Source organism: Lithobates pipiens, unplaced genomic scaffold (assembly GCF_037356315.1).
Source record: "Lithobates pipiens isolate NorthernLeopardFrog02 unplaced genomic scaffold, aLitPip1_a1.2 Scaffold_3, whole genome shotgun sequence".
In the NCBI taxonomy this organism is placed as follows: Eukaryota; Metazoa; Chordata; class Amphibia; order Anura; family Ranidae; genus Lithobates; species Lithobates pipiens.
Genome location: NW_027507790.1, coordinates 195606152 through 195624172, shown reverse-complemented (window position 1 = coordinate 195624172; position 18021 = coordinate 195606152).

The window sequence follows — 18021 nt, the reverse complement described above, 5'->3', positions numbered from 1 at the left end:
GCCGCAGTCTCTGGCCATCTCCTGTAGTATGCTCGCAGTCCCTGGTCATCTCCTGCAGAATGTCCGCAGTCTCTGGCCATCTCCTGTAGTACACTCGCATTCTCTGGTCATTTCCTGTAGCATGTCCGCAGTCTCTGTTCATCTCCTGTAGCATGTCCACAGTCTCTGGTCATCTCCTGTAGTATGCTAGCAGTCTCTGGTCAACTCCTGTAGTGTGTCTGCACTGCAGTCTCTGACTGCCTCCTGTAGTATGTCTGCAGTCTTTGGTCATCTCCTGTAGTATGTCTGCAGTCTCTGACTGTCTCCTGTAGTATGCTCGCAGTCTCTGACTATCTCCTGTAGTATGCTCGCAATCTCTAGTCATCTTCTGTAGTATGCTCGCAGTCTCTGGCCATCTCCTGTAGTATGCTCGCAGTCTCTGGTCATCTCCTGTAGAATGTCTGCAGTCTCTGGTTATCTCCTGTAGTATACTTGCAGTCTCTGGTCATTTCCTGAACATGTCCGCAGTCTCTGTTCCTCTCCTGTAGCATGTCCACAGTCTCTGGTCATCTCCTGTAGTATGCAAGCAGTCTCTGGTCAACTCCTGTAGTGTGTCTGCAGTCTCTGACTGCCTCCTGTCGTATGCTCGCAGTCTCTGACCATCTCTTGCAGTATGCTCGCAGTCTCTGACTGTCTCCTGTATTATGTCTACAGTCTCCAATGCTCTCCTGTAATATGTTCGCAGTCTTTGACACTCATCTGTAGTATTTTTGTGGTCTCTGACGCTCTCCTGTAGCATTTTTGCAGTCTCAGACACTCTCCTTTAAAATGTTTGCCGTTTCTGATGCTCTCCTTTAGTATTTATGCAATCTTGGACGCTCTCCTGTATTTTGCCTGCAATCTCTGACCCTCTCCTGTAGTATGTGTATTAATATGCCACTTTACTTGCTCAATTATTTGGGATTGCTCCACTGCTCACTGTCAGAAACCATGAATCAGACTGAGACAGAAGTACAGTTAAATCATACTTGTTTAATAATAAAAGTAAATAGAACAAACGTAGTCAAAACATAGCCAAAGTTCGGTAACCAGAATGGATAGTCAGACAAGCCACAAAGTCAGGAAGCCAGAGATCAGCGTAGTGGAACAGCAAGCAGGATCTGGAGCCAGAAGGAAGGTCAGCCAAGAAAGTCTTTAACAGGAATGCAGGAGAGTCTCTGTGATGTTAACCAAGGTAAAGGCAGAGATCATCTGGGCTTGATGGCTTAAGTAGGCAGGACTGGCGAGCAGGCTATCATCAACAGATGAGTAACTGTGGAGAGATAGGAGCTGGCAATTAGCTGACAGCTGATCGGCCAGCTCAGAGGAAGGAAGGGCTGAGCCCAGCCCTAACACTCGGTGAGTGGTAATGATATGCAGTAACCTGTAGCAATCAATCAGTGAAGAGTAGTGATCTTCTGTAATCTCTAGCAACCAATCAGTGAGTGGTAATGATGTGCTGTAACCCCTAGCAACCAATGAGTGAGCTGTAATGATGTGCCGTAATCTCTAGCAACCAATTGGCAAGCAGAAATTTTGTGTTGTAACCTCTAGCAACCAGTCAGTGAGCGGTAAGGATAGGCTATAACCTCTGGCAACAAATTGCAATTGCTGCGTCATCTTCTGCAGTAAACTGATTTTGAGTCTACCTGCTATTTTTTTGTATGTCTTGAAATGGAGGGGGGGGGGGCAAGAAAATGTTTGCTCAGGGCCCACACAATATTAAAGGGCAACAGTCTTCATTAGACTTGAGTAGTAAGTGCATACGTGTGTCATTATCTACTGCAGCAGTATCTCAGGAACGCAAGACCTACAATTGTCTATGCAGATCAAGGATGTCCTCTTGTAGCCCTTTCACTTCCATTTTTAAATCAGAAATCTTTTCCTTGTAGTTAACACCAAACGCCTGCAACTCTACTTTATGGTAGGCTCAGACAAAGCAATCAACACATATTTTATAGGTAAAAGGAAGCCCGAGTTTTGTTTAATCGCCCCTTAAGCCCCTCCCACTGTTAATAGCTTGGTCACACCCATATTTTGCCATGGTGCACTACGCACGCCACAGGTCACGTCCTCTCTCAAGTGTCCCTCATTCTGAAAGTATACATTGATTAGAGAATTTTATATCCAGGGTGATAATGCGGAGCTACTGTATCCAATGCTTTTTTTTAAATTAACAAAAAAAATACATTTTCCTACTACACTTTTTTATGCATTCATTTGTTATAATGGAGGCACCTATCATATTACTGTGATTGAATGCTTTTGTAATTGGTGCCTTCAACCATTGGCCTAATGACTCCTGTGCAAACAATGATCTCAGAGGGACAAACACCTTTATCTTCTGATGATAAAGAAGAATTAATAAAAAAAAGACACAACGCTGCAGGGAGCAGCCCCCGAAAGGAAGTTTATTGCAGCTATTGATTGACAGGATTTTTCATCAGTATCTAATATGAATTATTACTCAGCCTTAATGCTATCCACATGTTATCCATTGAAATCAACTCACGGTGGATGCGGATTCCTATGAAATATATTTTGTGCATAGACAGAAGAAGAAATACACACACATACACACTCATACGCTTAGCTAGAGCCCATTGTTTGAAAATTTCCAACAAAACTGTGTGACTTATCTTTATCTATAACAACCTTTTCCCATCCATTCATTCAACTTCTAAGCATATATAAGGTTCTTTAAGGTGCATTTTTCCTGATCTGACCACCACAACTCTAGTTTTCAATTTAAATATTAAATATATATGCAAAATGAGTACAGCCAAGTGTCTTAGTTTTAGTCATCAACATCATCAAATTTAGGTGTAATATTGAAATGGTATGTTACCATTAGTACAAAGGTGGAAAAAATATGGTGATTTCTAAAAATGTTTTCCAATCCAACTTTTTATGTTAAGGTAGGTAGTTGTGTGGTAGGCGAAAGGGAGAGGATAGGTTGTGGATAGGGGATGGGTTTAGTTTATGTGGCAGGGAAGGGGGGGGGGTAAGGGGTCTTCCCAGGCTTAGTCTACACTTCTTGTCCTGTCGTTTGACCAGTTTGTATACAAAGGACAGGAGCAGTCTTTCTTCTGAATAGAAAAGGAAATGTATGATATTTTTCAACATGTTTAAAATAAATCTAAATGATCATTTTGCACAAATGTTTGCAAATTTGTGTTATAGCTCTGTGGTTAACTAGATCTTTAACACTTGTAAGTGATGATCACATTAGTTGCAATGCTTACAAATATCAAGCTATGCATGGCTGACCTTAAGTTCTTAATATATACTGTATCTTCACTGCAGCCCTTAAATAGCTCAAAGTGATGGTTCCAGTAGAATTTTACTAAGGTATGTGACCCAATATACATGTTTACTATTGTATTCAATATATTACTGCCAAATACATTTAAAAAAAATAATGCTGTTGCTTTAAAAAAAATTACCAGTTCATATTTCAGATTGATCTTTACACTTAGTGGAGTTTGCAGATTGCAGATTTTGCAGACAAGCATGAAAAATGAAATGCTGAATTCTTAAAGAGACTGTCACTTTAAGAATACTGAACGCTGCTGAAAGTTATGATATGCAGGCACTTTGTCCATATCCTGCCATTATTATCAGATAAAGCACGGAAACATCACAGAAGACAGATGGGAGGAAAAGACCAAGTGGACCAGTTTATCTACTCCAAGTATCCAATACTCTTTCCACCAAATAATACTTTCTAAGGTTCACTTGAACTTTCCTGCTGCTAGTTTGAGGTCCTGCCCCCTTGTTCTGGATCTCAGATCTGAACTTACTGCCCTGGTAAACTTTATTCACTTCTTTATGTAGTAAAGGGTTTTGATACTACCCCCTTTATCTTCTTTCCATGAGGTTGTATATTAAGTTCTCCCAGTCTCTCCTGGTATGTTTTACCCTTGAACCTTGCACCACTTTTGATGCCCATCTATGGACTTGTTCTATCTTATAATTATAAGAGGAGCAATTGCTTTCTTGGCTTGCTTCTGTGGCACCCTCTAGTTAGGTAGGTGCTAGAGTGAGGATTTTTCTGGAGAGTAAGAAAATTTAGGCAGGCCTAGCTGTTGGCTAGGCCTGTTTGTTTTCATGCTGGGCTGGGAGTGGTTTAGGGCACTAGTGACTCACAGGTAGCATCATTATAGCTGAGTGACTCACAGGTAGCATCATTATAGCCTCCCTGTTCTTTCTAGAAGATTCTAGAAGGAAGGGAGGAGAGGAGAGGTGGGGCTACCTGGGGTACCATGAGAAATCCCCAACTTGGATTGGCAGGGGGCAGGCCTCCTAAAATACCTAGGGTCAGCCTAGCTGGGTAGGAGTTGTCAGGTGGAAGAGCTGGAGTGAGAGTGTGTAAAGGCTGTCGGGACCAACAGGGAGCTCCCCAGTTTGGGGGGGTGACCCTGGGCTGGGGCTCGGATGCATCCAGGAGGAGTGAGGAGATCCTAGAAGGAGAGGACAGTGGGAGAGAACACTGCTAAGAGACTTCAGGGAGGACAACTGGTCACAGCTGGGAGGGCTGGTAAGTGAGCACAGTCAGGAGGGGAAGGGCAGTGGAGAGAGGTCATTGCAGCCAGGCTGGCTGGCAGGGCCTAAAGAGAGCTATCAGGGAGTGGTAGCTGAGAAGAAGAAAGTTAGCACTTGAGATATTTCTACACCACAGGAGCCAGATGTCCCTGCCCGCAAAGGGCAGTTAACTGAGGCCTGGCTGAGTTAGTGTCAGGCCTAACCATGCAGTGCTAGCTAGTCTGGAAGAGTGAAAGTCTGTAGCAAGTTAAAGAGGAGGGCCAGCTTTAAAAAAAAAATGTAAAAGTCAGCAACTGCAAACACTGTAGCTGCTGACTTTTAATAAGCAGAATTACCTGTCCAGGGCGCCTGCGATGTCGGTCGCCCGAGGGTGACCTGTCTCTCGGCTCTCGGGTCCCGGTGCCGCCATTCTATCTAAGGGAAACAGGCAGTGGAGCCTTGCGGCTTCACTGCCCTTTTCCTACTGTGCAAGCGCGAGTCGCGCAGCGCTTTGTGAATGGGCGCGCTGTGTTCTGGGACACACAGTTCCCAGAACACAGCGCGACCCATTACCCAGAAGACACCCCACGGAGGAGAGAAGACAGAACATCACCGCGGAGGAGGAAGAGGTAGATTAGGATGATATGCCTAGCAACAGGCATCTCTGGTAAGTTTAAAAAAAAAAAATCATAATTTTTTCTGATTTTTTGCTAATTTTTGATGTACTTTTGTTTTTCAGGGTGGCCCTCCACTTTAAGTGCTGGAGGAGTAATGGTGTGCAGCAAGTAAAGTGCTGGAGGAGTGAAGGATAAGATATCTTAAACAAGAGTTTAGGCTGGAGAGAAGATTGAAGTATATATACTGGAATCTATATAGAAGTCCCAAGCAAGTTGCACTGAATATTCCTGGGCATCCCATAATTCCCAATTCCCATCCAAGTTCAATCCCCTCAATAAAAAAACAAAAAAAAAAACAAAGCTTATGATCTGTTCTATGTCTCTGAGTGACTGAGAGATGGATGTCTGGCTGGGCAGGGTGACAGATGAACCACTACATTCAGCAACCCCTACGGGGGCATGGCTACACTTCTTTCTGTAGATATTGCACTTTGGGTTTCATGTCTTTCAGCATATGACAGAGAAGACAAATATCCTCAGGCAAGTTAGTGTTTTCAAGGTGGTCTTCAAGAGAACGCTGCATGCCTCTTCTTCTGCCTATAACATTTTTTTCATGTAAATTGTGCTGTCATTCAGCAATATGCAGCAGAATTTATGGGCAGAGAATCAATATTTTTTTTTAAATATCAGTGTCCTTGGAATCCCACTGGCAGGAAAATAGACGTACATGTTAGGCTAAATACATATGACCATTTACAGTCCCATGGGGCAGAGGCAACAAAAACACATATTATAAAGCAGATCATGCATAGAGAATAGTATATAAGGAAACCTTTATACTGAGCAGACATCCACCTTTGAGCCTAAGCCATACTCACCTGTCATTCCCTTGTCCAGTCAGATCCACTCAGGTGCTCATTTTGGACAGGCGTGAGACATTTAAGAGTGTTTGATGGATTGCCTAAAAACAATATCCTACACTGCCTACTTTCCTATTGTGATTTATAACATGATTTTATGTTATTATTATTATTAAAGAAGAACTAAACCCTGAAAGTTGTGCACAAAAAACGTAGGCAGAGGTTGAGGGACTAGTCATCAGTATTGGCTGTGGTCCCTCTGCTGATGTTTTCCCCATAACTGACCTTTCAAGCCTTGTTTTGCATTGTGTCTCTTGTATAGAGAAACCCATCATGATAGAGGCAGGGGTTTCCTTCCTCATGTCAAAGCCTCTAGAGATCAGCGAGTAACACAACAGTGACTTTGCCAAATCTCTCCAACAGGCAACAAAAATAAAATGTTTAATGAACTAAGATATATACAGTATATAGCGGTTGGCTAGCTAACAAAACAGACAGAACTCACTACACCAGGGGTGTCAAATTCAATTTCATAGGGACTGTATCAGCATTATGGTTGCCCCTCCCCCCACCTTTAGAAGTCAAGTCTCCCCCCCCTTTGCCAGAAACCATGAATCAGTCTGAAACAGAAGTACAGTTAAATCTCACTTGTTTAATAATAATAAAAAAGGTAAACAGATTAAAGGTAGTCAAAATATAGCCAGAGTTCAGGAACTGGAACGGATAGTCAGAGATGAGAGTAGTAGAACAGCAAGCAGGATCTGGAGCCAGAAGGAATGTCAGCCAAGCAAGTCTTTAACAGGAACACAGGAGAGCGTCTCTAGAGACTTGACCAAGGTGGAGGCAGAGATCATTTGGGCTGGACAGCTTCAGTAGGCAGGACTGACAAGCAGGATATCATCAACAGGGGAGTCACTGTGGAGAAATAGGAGCTGGCAATTAGCCGACAGATGAGCGGCCAGCTCAGAGAAGGAAAGGCTGAGCCCAGCCCTGACACCTCTCTTACATCACAGTGCACCCCTCCTCCCCCTTAGCTTGTGCTGCTGCCAGGAAGAAGCTGGAAGTAGTGCTGGGAAGCAGAAAGTGCAGGATCCAAAGGAGGACGAGAGGTGGGCTGGTGTCAGCTGCTAAGGACTACTGAATAATGAGACTGGGAAGATGGAGATGAGGGTGCGGCTGCACAGAGAGGTACAGGTTTAGAAGAAGTTCTGCCCTCCTCTCTGCTGCCAACTGGTGAGACGGGAAGCAGAGACGAGCCTCGCCATGGCTGCACGAACAAGCACAGGATCTGGAGGTGGAGTTCTGCCCTCCTCTTTTCTGCTGACTGCTGAGATAAGAAGGGAGTGGAGACGAGAGGAGAGGAGCTGCAGGAGAGCTGTGTTTGACCTTGTGTTTGACACATGTGCCCTACACCATACCCCTGCCAAAGACCTCTGCAGCCCTACAGATTGTCCCTGGGCACGATGTTCTACAAGAGGCTTTGCAAAATATCAAAACTCACTACAAAGAAATGCTGTTAAGAAACATATTATTTCCATACATCTATATTTGTATTACCACACCTATAAATTAGAATCTGTAGGGCACTTTAGTAGATAACTTATATGTACGCATTTAGTTTGATATTACATGCAGATTTCAATAGGTTTTCTTTGCTGGTTAGAAGTGCTGGGGAATTTGGCATTTTATACTGTGCTCTTCAAAAAAAATAGTATAGTAATAATTTCTTCAACACTGGCAAAAAATTTTACTTGTGAAATGTATTTTTTATTTTATTTTTTTGCATAGCAACTTACAAAATGCAGGAAAATGTACAGTTGCTCTATTCACAATCACATATACAGTAACTACAAAAGGGAACCGCCCATATAATTGCGTCTGTTCATAATAGTGACAATGGCTGCAGGACAAAAAATATTACAAATAAATAATAAAAAGCACAAGCTGTTCATTTCATCTGCAATAAACCTGACACGGAAAATGAAAATATTTATCTGGATATATAGAATGCTGACACAAGCAATTGCAATAAAAAAAAAGATTAAACTGCAGCATTTCCATCCCATTTACCACACATAAAGCCGATTCACCTGAATGGATTCACTGCTAACTAGGCAACACACCGGCACGTGAAACGCGTGTGGATTTTTTTCTCTTTGAGCCGTGAAATTTATTGTTACTTGATTATGACTACGATGTTCCCTTGTCAGTTGTCCGGCTCTATTCTGTGTGTTTTATGAAAGCTGTGATTACCTTCATCGTTCTATTTTAGAATGTAATTATCTTTCAATGTGCTCTGCCAGTCTGAATAAATTAGTCTTATTGCTCGCAGTCTCTTTAAAATGTTGTTAAATGGCGCCAATAACAGAAATGCCAGTGGTCTAATTCGCCCAATTAAAGTCAAAGATATGTGAAATTTATCTGCTGCTTTCATGGAACGTGGCGCCCGGGATTGACAAGGGCTCGACCCCTCAATAATATCTCTTTTTTTTTTTTTTTCCTGAATAGCAATATATATTGCATTGTAAAAGTAGGATCTTTGTAGGAGTAATGTCATTATAATTCAACTATTTCAAGTAACTATCCATTTTCAAAGAAGTTTGTTATAATTCTCAGTGTGCATGCTGTGGCTGCACTGCCTTTTTATCTTCTCTTACTATCCTGTAGCTTATAAAAGCAAAGTGGTTAGGCTCTGAACAAAATCAAGAAGTTGGAAGTAGGTCATACCATGCTGAGGTAGTGGGTGTGTAAGCAGAGCCTGATTTCCATCACTGGAACCTGTAGACACGCAACCTTTGGTGCCCCTCTGCTTGGATTACCTCTTTGACACAGAACATTTCTTGGTTTTACTGATCCCAATCTGACTTAGAATATTGTAACAATGTGTAAATAGATTTATATAAAGCAAATGATGATTGTAAAAAAAATTGAGTGGCTGATAATTATATAGGGAAAGCCATCCTATTTTCCAACTCTAGGTGTCTGCACCTAACTGCAACTGCTTTAAATTGGTATTAAACGCAAAAGCAAACATTTAATTTATTGTATCTTACCATTCTTAAAATGTGGTGGCTACCTTAGTTTCCTTTTGTTAGCTTTTTATTGGAACCATAGGCAGAACAATTCAAAATATGTCAACTATAACTTAAATCCTTAATAAATGAAAAAACATTTTGGAATGCAATGGCCACAGCCCTTTATTGTAGGAAATATTTAAACTTATTTAACCACTTTCAGACCGGACCAATTTGCTGGTCAAAGACCAGACCACTTTTTGCGATTCGGCACTGCGTCGCTTTAACTGACAATTGCGCGGTCGTGCGACGTGGCTCCCAAACAAAATTGACGTCCTTTTTTTCCCACAAATGGAGTTTTCTTTTGGTGGTATTTGATCACCCCTGCGGTTTTTATTTTTTGCGCTATAAACAAAAATAGAGCGACAATTTTGAAAAAAACACATTATTGTTTACTTTTTGTTATAATAAATATCCCCAAAAATATATAAAAAAAACATTTTTTTCCCTCAGTTTAGGCCGATACGTATTCTTCTACATATTTTTGGTAAAAAAATCGCAATAACCGATTATTGATTGGTTTGCGCAAAAGTTATAGCGTTTACAAAATAGGGATAGTTTTATAGCATTTTTATTAAAAAAAATTTATTATTTTTTTTTTTACTAGTAATGGCGGCGATCAGCGATTTTTATTGTGACTGCGACATTGTGGGGGACCCATCGGACATTTTTGACACATTTTTCGGACCATTGTCATTTATACAGTAATCACTGCTATATAAATGCAGTGATTCCTGGTTAAATGACACTGGCAGTGAAGGGGTTAACCAGGGGGTGGCAGTGTAGGGGTTAAGTGTTCCTAGGGGTGTGTTACTAACTGTGGGGGGGTTGGGCTTTCATTTAGTGAACACTGATCTCTGCTCCAATCACATGGAGCAGAGATCAGCATCACTAGTTGCTAGGCAGAATGGAGAAATGCTGTTTACTCTGCATTTCCTCCATTCGGCCGCTCCGTGAGACGATCGCGGGGATGCCCGCGGCGATCGAGTCCGCGGGTCCCGATGGCAGGGCGGCATTGAATATTGGACGTACCTGTACGCCAATATGCCTGCCAGTGCCATTCTGTCGACGTACATCGTCGTGCGCTGGTCGGGAAGTGGTTAATATAGGACTTGAAATTAATTTATTTTAACTGGTACCAATACTTTTTTTTACATATCCAAGAAAGTTACCATAAAATATACATATGACCATAATAAAAAATTTCAAAATGGCTTCTATTTTGTGGGATTTTATGGGCAACAATAAGAAAGAAAAGAATTTATAAAAAATATATTTCATTTATTGTACAAAATCTTAAGATCAATTCATAGAGAATATACATAACAAAAAGAAAACAATATACAATCTAAATCTTGTCTAAAAACAATGAATTGTAAGAAAATGATACTATCCGCTTTTGATCCCAAGACCTCCAGAGACTGGTGGTAGCAGAATGAGCGGGTCATGAATATGACCATTACCTAAGCCATAAAAAGCTTGAGTTATCCAAAAATATCCAACATAACTTTTATCACCCCCTTTCGTTGGAAAAGAGCAAATGCCCTATAATTAGAGCCGCAACATGGGAGGTGGGTGGGAGATGCTTCCTCTTCTGTCGCTGACTGACTGATGATGTCATATTTAAAAATTATAAATTTACCAGCCTTTATTTAACCACTTGCCGACCAGCCGCCATAGTTTTACTGTGGCAGAATGGCACGGCTGGGCAAAACAACGTTATGTTACGTCACTTCGCCCTGTGGCCACTAGGGGCGCGTGTGTCCCCAGAGCTGATGCAAGTGCCCTGCTGTCACGTACCTGGTGGTAGAGCCCGACTTGCAGGAGGAGACCTCTCTTGCGGCTCCGACTCAAGGGCCCTGGTAGTGTATACAGGTAACACAAGAGTCAAGAGGGGCACGAGTGTCTGGCAGGATCAACGGCTGGATCAGGGAATGACTGGAATCGGAGGGAAACAGGATCAGCAGGCAGGTGCAGGAAGCTGAAGCAGAGCGGCAGGCAGAGAGGCTGGACCAGGACACCAATGCAGGAACTCTGGCAGAGGCAGGACTTCAGGCACGTGCTGGAACCACTACTGGAGGTAGAGCAGCAGACAGCACCGGAACAGGAGGCTGGAAGCAGAGCAGTCAGACAAGCCGGGTCGGAGGTCAGACGGTCAGCAGAGGTACCAAGGATCAAGCAGGTGGATGGTCGGACGAGCCGGGTCGGTAAACGGGCAGGCAGCAAGGCCCGAAGGATCAAGCAGAGGGGAGGTCAGGCAGGCCGGGGTCAGATGCAGGCGGATAGCAGGAGCAGTAAGTACACAAGCCGGGTCAACAGGTCACAGAAGGCAGGTTCTCGGAATCAGGGTACTCGCATGCTGTAGATCAGACAGCAAGAACTGGATGTGGTCAACTGAGTTAAATAGCCCGCCTGGCGCCAACGAGCGCACACACGCATGCACGACCGCGCACGCGCGCAGGCGCGCACCCGCGGACGCGCGGCGGAAGGTCTGGATGACCACTGCTGCCAGGATCCTCGTGACACCTGCGGTCTCGATGACACACCGAGAATCGGGATCTGTGTGTGTAAAGGGAGCAGAGACTGATCGTGTGTTCATACAAAGTATGAACAATGAACTGTCATCTCCCCTAGGGAGTCCCTCCCCCCCTTCAGTTAGAACACAGAGAGGGAACACAGTTAACCCCTTGATCGCTCCCTAGTGTTAACCCCTTCCCTGCCAGTGACATTTTTAGAGTAATCAGTGCATTTTTATAGCACTAATCGATGTATAACATGCCAATGGTCCCAAAAATGTGTCAAAAGTGTCCGATGTGTCCGCCATAATGTCGCAGTTCCAATAAAAATCACAGAACAACGCCATTACTAGTAAAAAAATATTAATAAAAATGCTATAAATCTATCCCCTATTTTATAGACGCTCTAACTTTTGCGCAAACCAATCAATATACGCTTATTGCGATTTTTATTACCAAAAATATGTAGAAGAATACATATTGGCCTAAACTGAGGAAAAATTAGCTTTTTTTAAAATAAAAAATGGGGATATTTATTATAGCGAAAAGTACAAAATACTGCGTTTTTTTCAAAATTGATGCTCTTTTTTTGTCTATAGCGCAAAAAATAAAAACTGCAGAGATGATCAAATACCACCAAAAGAAATCTCTATTTGTGGGAAAAAACAACATCAATTTTGTTTGGGTGTAACGCCGCACAACTGCGCACTTGTTAGTTAATGCGACGCAGTGCCGAATCGCAAAAAATGGCCTCGCCATTTAGCAGCCAAATCTTCCAAGGCTGGAGCCAGTAAAAAATGTTACCAGGCATGTGACTTAAAACTGGCCAATAACATTTAAATATGCAAAATTATCTTAACCTACTAGAATATTTTCTGGTCTGACACAGTACCATTGATGGAGGGCTGGGGACAGTTAATTGCCCCACCCTCACCTTATATTTCCTTTATTTTCACCTGTTGCTCCAGCAGGTTAGTCTGTTATTTTTTAACTTCTTTTAGAAGACCAAGCTGTGCAGCAAAAGTGGCAGTTGGAGGATTGAGACAAACCAAGTTATACAGACAGGGGTGCTTACAATGTTGAGCTTTTATTCATTTATGTAAATCCTTTATCTCAAAAAGGTTAAAAAAAATGATTAAAAAGTGTAAGCTGAAGTTCAGCTTTAATATGTTAATCCATCTAAATTTGCTAGTGCATCTAACACCACCTAACAAGGCATCTCTGTTGCTTCTTTAGCGGAGTGCAGGACGCCCTAAGATGGGAATAGTGTTAACAGGTGAAATCAAATAAAAAAACAAAAATCCTTAAAAAGTCAAATTGAATAAAACAAATCCTTAAAAAAAAAAAAAAAAAGAAAACAAATGTGGTCACTGCATTTAAGAATCAATAAGCTGATATATATTACTTTTTTTTTGTGTTTAATACTCCTTTTAGTGCCCCAACACTGCCAAAATACTGGATCGTTTTTGTAAGGTAAAATGTAAGCACTTGATGATAGTACTAAAGCTTGTGTACTACCTGTGGCAGATTGCTAGTGGCCAGTGAGCAGCCCATTATAGTGACAGGTAGGTGCAGGCTAAAGTGGGGATATGCTCTCCTGGAGCTCTGCAGGTTACCATCTCCATGGATATGGGTTGTGAAAACACACATTACACCTTCCTACCCATTATGGTAAAGTTCTCTACTCCTTGACCCTATTAGCATAGGTTTGCCATTTTATTGGCCTCATCAATACAAATGGGACTTGCTTAGGAATTGGAAATGAAACCCATGGCAAGCATTTTTTAACAGAAATTGTGGAAACCTTACATCCACATCATGTGTTGCAGTGACTCAGTCGCTTTAACAGAGATTTCAAAGAGTGGTGGTCCCTGCAATAGAAGACTGTACAAATGTATTTCTCCAGAGGATGGCAAGTTCAGACACATTTGTGTTGAAGCAATTCCTCCTCCAGCAAAGTCTAGAAAGCCCGGAAAAAAAGGAAAAACAAGACTAGACGTAGGGCGGGCATGACAGGGTTAACTGGGGTTCTGCCAAAAGGTATGGGGATGTTAGGGGGCTGGTAATTGGACAGGAGAGGGGTGGGGGAGGAGCAGAGGGAACTTTGTGTGAGAGGAAGATGCCACCCCAGCTCAGTCCGCAGTGGAGGAACAAGCTTCCCACCCTCCCTCCCTTTTGGTGTAGGTGAGTATAGTGTGTGTGGATTAATACACCTGTTTTGTTTTGCTTCTTCAGTTTAACAGATGTCGTGGCAGTGGCGGGGTGTTGGTCTTTGCGGGAGAAGGCAGAAACCCCGGAGATGGAAGATTTCGGAAACCCTTGGTAGTATTGGGTCCCGTTGGTGGTATTCCAACTAACGGTGGTTTGAGTTGGAAGATGGTTAATGGGGGCACTGCGGTCCGTGGTTTGTCTCTGAGCTAGTATGTCAGCTGGAAGCCTTTAGTTAAGTTTAAGTTACCGCAGTGCAGGAGTGGATTGAGTGGAAAGATTGTTTTTTTTTTTCCTGCAAAGACCAATGAGGGGAGGTTGTTTATAATAGACGTTATACAGTTTATGTTAGTTTTTTCAAGTTTTTAATTAATGAATGGTTGCTACGGCCAATGTTTACTCAAGCTTGGTGTCATCTCAGTTATTGGTGAAGTAAGAGGTTTGGGGTTGGCTGGAGGTTATTGGCGGGTAGCAGTGGTAAAATGGGGGTACATCAGTTATACAATAGTCATGAGTATCTGATGCTCTGGAGAGTGTTAAAAGCTTATCTTCCACTGTGCACGGCCTTTATGGTGACAATAGGACATATATATGGGCCAGCAGGAGGAACCATTGAGCACAGCAGGAGACCATGAATCTGCAACATTAAATTGTGTAATGCTGCGTACACACGATCGGAATTTCGGCCAGCAAAAGACTGATGAGAGCTTTTCATTGGAAAATGCGACCGTGTGTATGCTCCATCAGAATTTGATAGCATGTTCTCAATTTTCCAGATTTTCCTGATCGTGTGTATGCAATTTTCACGCGTAAAAACGCGTAAAAACTCATACATGCTCAGATTCAACTACGAGATGGAAGCTATTGGCTATTAGGTATTGAACTTCCTTTTTCTAGTCCCGTTATACGTCACCGCTTTCTTAGCGGTTGGAATTTGGTGTGATCGTGTGTAGATAAGACAGTTTAAGCAGAATTCCATCGGAATTCCGACAGGAAAACCATCAGAGCTTTTTCCTACAAGAATTACGATCGTGTGTACACAGCATCAGACGTCAAAGACATTTCCAGTGGCTGCATCACTCAAAAACCAAAAACAGCAGAGTTTGGGTTCTACCCCTATCAGAGAGGGACCATTTTTATATTTTTGGAGGGTAAACAAAAAATTAGTCAATGTGGTATATCCCCCTAATTGTTGTCTGGAGTAGTAGCACTTTCTGCATCTATCTGGCCACTTTTGCCCAAAACAATCATGACAGATTAAGAACATGGTACCACTATTACTGCACATGCACCAGTGTTGTATTTGAATGCTTCCTGCTATAAAAAAAAGTTGTCTCCAATATGGTGCTTTCACATGTATAATATACTGGTGGTATCATAATTGTTTAGACGTTTCTCAACCAGGGTGCCTCAGAAAAGTCCCCAGGGGTGCTACGGCAAAGTGACCAATAAATTCCCCAACTTAGGCAGCTAAAACATTCTACTCGCCACTGGTTAAGCCATTCTGTATTACCGAGATGGGTCAGGCGCATGCACAGCTTTCTGGGATTCGCTCTAGTGGGTCCGGGGATATGCTGGCTGGTGTGATAGGTGAATGCAGGTGTGTGAGGAGATGTGGAGAAGCACAGGACACAGGGAGGAGGCTGTTCAGTGGGCTGCATATGAGCTCCTCTGAGCTCTGTGAGGTACAGCAATCCGTATGATTGTAATAATTCCTACCAATCACCATGCCTGCAATTAAACCTTTCATGCTAGGACCTATCATAATTGCAGGCATGGTGATGATTGGTATTATTTCATGTAAAATATATAGATATGTGGTCTTCATTGCTTTTTTTTCTTCCATGTGAATATATATATATATATATATATATATATATATATATATATATATATATATATATATATATATATACTGTATTGGTATTGATGGGCCTTTAACTATAGCGTTGCACTTTTTTTTTTGTATTCCACTTTCAGTTTGGGTGCAGCGCAGGTGTAGCGCAGTTTTCATGTGTGTTACCTGTGATCTCCCATACAGTATGTGATTGTCTGTACGTGTGGGTGTCTGTGTTTGTATGTGTGTATTTAATGTATATATGAGTGTGTGTGTGCGCGCATGCATACGTGCATGTTTATATGTGTGTGTATGTATGTTACTTTAATTCTTGACCCCCTATTCCTGTACTATCCGAACAGTTTTTTAGGGCTTGCTCATAATAGTAACAAGGACTGGTGCTCCTCTGAAAAGTGATCCATGTTCAGATCGCTTTTCAGAGGCATTTGACAGGCTCTGAAGAGGCAATCTTTCGCTTTTTCACCGCTGTTTTTCACACTTAAATGCAGCATCACTACACCACAACTGCATACAATACACGCAGTTGCGTTTCACTTGCAGTGCAGCCCCATTCACCTGGGGTCATACTTCCAGCCACAGGATGTGTACACCCCCAGTTGCTTCCTCTGCAGCTAAAGGTGGAGCAGTTCGGGGTAGTAAAAAAAGCTCAACCATGTGGTTTTACCACTCCCAACCTAATACGCGAACAAGGCCTTGATTCACATCTGTGCTGCTGCGTGCTACATGTAGGGCAACCCCTTCCTTTCAACGGGCTATCCTACCCCTAGAAACGCTGGGAAAGATACTGTGACCCGTTTTGTTAAATCATGCTGCACCAAAAACACCCTGGGTTCACCAATGTGTAGGGTACTATTAAGAATTAATGGCACCACTGCACATCTACTAAAGAGCAGCACATTTGTCTGCGTGTCAGGAACGCGTGTGATTTTGCGCCCGTTTCGCGACACATAGTAACGTGAACCAAGCCTTAAGCTTCGTACACACAGTCAGATTGTTGGCAGGGGATTGTCTGTTGACAGACTGTCGTCCTAAAATCTTAAGCCGCGTACACACGGGCGGATTGTATGGCCTACTTAGTCCGTCATACAATCCGACGGACAGTCCGTCATACTTTCGAATGAACGGACTTGATCACACACGGACGCACAAACAGTCCGTCGAAAGCTTGCGCGATGACGTGTACAGCACGTACGACGGGACTAGAAATAGGAAGTCCAATACACAGCAATGCAACCTTCCGCCGTGTAAATCCTTTCTGAGCATGCGCCATTCTTAGTCCGTCGAACTAGCCTACTCACGAGCGGATTGTCCGCTGAAACCAAAGTATGACGGACAGTATTACGGAAATTCCGAAATACTTAGTACGCCAGACTGCACCTGAAAAAGTCCGCTGAAGCCCACACACGAGCAGACTGTCCGCTGAAATGTGTTTCGACGGACTAAGTAGGCCATACAGTCCGCCCGTGTGTACGCGGCTTTACTGTTAGTACGCTCCTTTTGACAATTGTTGTCCAACTTCTGGCCAGCAAATGTTTGATGACAAGCTAGTACATTTTCGGCGGACAACGGCCTGTGGTCAGATTTTCTGATGGTCAGTATACAAGTCCATCACACAAAAGTAGAAGGTACAAACACGCATGCTCAAAATCAGTGCTCACCAAACACAATATTAGCAGAAGAGGCCCAAAGAGTAGCGCTCAAGAGTGAAATTCCTTGTAGTACATCACTACGTTCATGTTTTCCGTCAACAAATGTTGGATGTGAGCTTGTTTTTGGAAAGTCCGATTGTGTGTATGCGCCATAGAACATTTGTTGTCGGAATTTCCACCAACAAATATTTGAGAGCAGGTTCTCAAATTTTCCGACAACAAAACTTGCCGGATTTTCCAATTATGTATACATAAGTCCGATGTACAAAAGTCCATGCATGCTCGGAATCAAGCAGAAGAGCCACACTGGCTATTGGACTTTCTTTTTCTCGGCTCGTCATACGTGTTGTATGTCACCATGTTCTTGACTTTCGGAATTTCCGACAACATTTGTGTGACCGTGTGTATGCAAGACAAGTTTGAGCCAACATCCTTCGGAAAAAAATCCATGGTTTTGTTCTCGTGTGTTTACAATCTGATCGTGTGTACGGCGCTTTAGACTGGGGTGGCTCAAAACTAAAAATGCTTTTTTTAAGGGCGCCTCGACTAGAAAAAGGTTGAGAAACACTGGTTTAGACCAAGATGGTGCCACCATTGTGCTGTATATATGCTGGTTCCAGTGTTAATTTCATGTTCGCTCCTGTGGCTTTAGCTGTCCTCTTCCTGCAATCTCTTGTCCCCAAATCCTGGAGAGGGA